The sequence below is a fragment of the Colobus angolensis genome, unplaced genomic scaffold (genome assembly GCF_000951035.1).
Source record: "Colobus angolensis palliatus isolate OR3802 unplaced genomic scaffold, Cang.pa_1.0 Scaffold101, whole genome shotgun sequence".
NCBI lineage: Eukaryota > Metazoa > Chordata > Mammalia > Primates > Cercopithecidae > Colobus > Colobus angolensis.
The window spans coordinates 750,731-752,349 of NW_012111031.1; the positions used below are offsets into that span (position 1 = coordinate 750,731).

At 47.4% G+C, this 1,619-nt stretch overlaps 1 long non-coding RNA gene across 1 annotated transcript; it reads right to left on the reverse strand.

The window, feature by feature from the left end:
* Nucleotides 1-262: 262 nt before the first annotated feature.
* Nucleotides 263-1,615, reverse strand: LOC105509699. Its single transcript, XR_001001470.1, has 2 exons — nt 1,543-1,615; nt 263-982 (listed from the first exon to the last, which is right to left on the reverse strand). It is a non-coding gene; the product is annotated as an uncharacterized LOC105509699 (long non-coding RNA).
* Between the last annotated feature and the right edge of the window lie 4 nt (nt 1,616-1,619).

Here is a 1,619-nt window from a genome sequence, read left to right on the forward strand (position 1 = left end):
TGATCACGTTGAAAGAAAAATTTTATCTTTATAATTGGTAAAATAACTTGGGTTTTGCCATAGAACTCTGATTCTTATCTTCAGATCTATGATCTGTTTAAGAAACACTACTTTAAGGCAAAGCGGAAACATACCGACCTTGAAAAATGTTCCTGCATCACCCCAAGTTAATACATTTTTATTTTTTCTCATTTGGTGTCTAACAACTTTCTGCATTGGAGTAGCTAGTAATATGTAGTATTTTCCTAGAAAACATAAGCTCTTTGAATAAAGGGACCACATTTTATTTATTTTTTATATGCACCACACCTAATACACACTACGTCCTCAGGATGTATTGGCTGTAAAACCTGTATTCCATGCTCTTATTTTGTAGTCCAAATCTCTTTAAAATATCACACTTCTATTGTCCATACTCATAGAAGAGCATATTACTCAAATAGCTCTGCTATAAATTAAGTTTCAGAAGTTATCTTAAAGTTAAAACTCCAAGTCACGAAACTCAGATTTTTTTAAAGTGCCACAAAGTGTCTCTTCTGTGTCAATGTTAATAGAATCCTTTCTTTAAACGATCAGTAGACAAACTAAGAATTTCCGGATAAAGAACAAACTCTGGAAAAACAGGGCTAGTGGGAGAAGCCCTATAAATACCTACCTAGTCTTACAAGGGCTGTCTCTAACTCAGCTTGTATTTAAGGTAGTTTCTTCAGTTTTTCAACTAATGTGTTTGAGAAAACTGTTTTCCTCGGACATGCAGGCGTGGGCTCCTTACCTCAGCTAAGGTGACAGTAGCTTGACAGAGAATGCCTTCCCTCCCACGGCATTTGGGACGAGGCCGAAGGCAAGACACAGGCGGGGTTACGGGAAACCCATGCTCTGCGCCATCTGGACAAGCTGAAGTCAGTTTTTCCGCTTTCACACGAGGTAATGGATTATGATGGGCACAGGTCCCCTTTAGCTCTGAAACAGGTATTCTATGGCTCTAGGTAAACACGGCATGAGGCAGGTATTTCTCTGGTAGGATCAGTTGTATTTCCCAGAGAATAAAAAGGGCAACAAACCATTTAACGATATGCGAATCGTCCCCTAGGCCCTATTTGGGGCTGGATAAAGATAAAGGTTTGCTTCCTTTTTGGCAGGTCCTCCAACGAGAGTTCATGGCCCGCTGCGGGTCCAACTTCTACCTCTCGTCGCTCCTCCGAGGACTAGCGAGGCTCGGGGCGAGGACGGCCCCTCAACCGCACTCCCCAGAGGGAGCGCTGTGACTCGCGGAGGAGATTAGTCCCCGGTCATAAACAACCTCTCACTTCCCCTCCCCCGCCCGCGCCCGCCCGCGCCGGGGCGGCCCTAGGAGGCCCAGGAGCCACCTCCAGCGCCTGCGAGGCCCCGAGTCCTCCTCGGGAGGGCGGCTGCGGACCTGCCCTCTTCTCCTAACCAGGTGTTTGTCCACTTTACTCAGCCCTTCTTACTCGTCCACAATACAGCCAACTCAGAGGGGGCGCTGACGCCAGCCCCTTTTTCCGTTCTCTCGACCCCAATCACCTCCAACAGCCAAAGAGAGGCCAGCAGCCCTGACGCGCAGGCTCACCGCCGCGGCCAGCGCGCGAGCGGACGCGTCC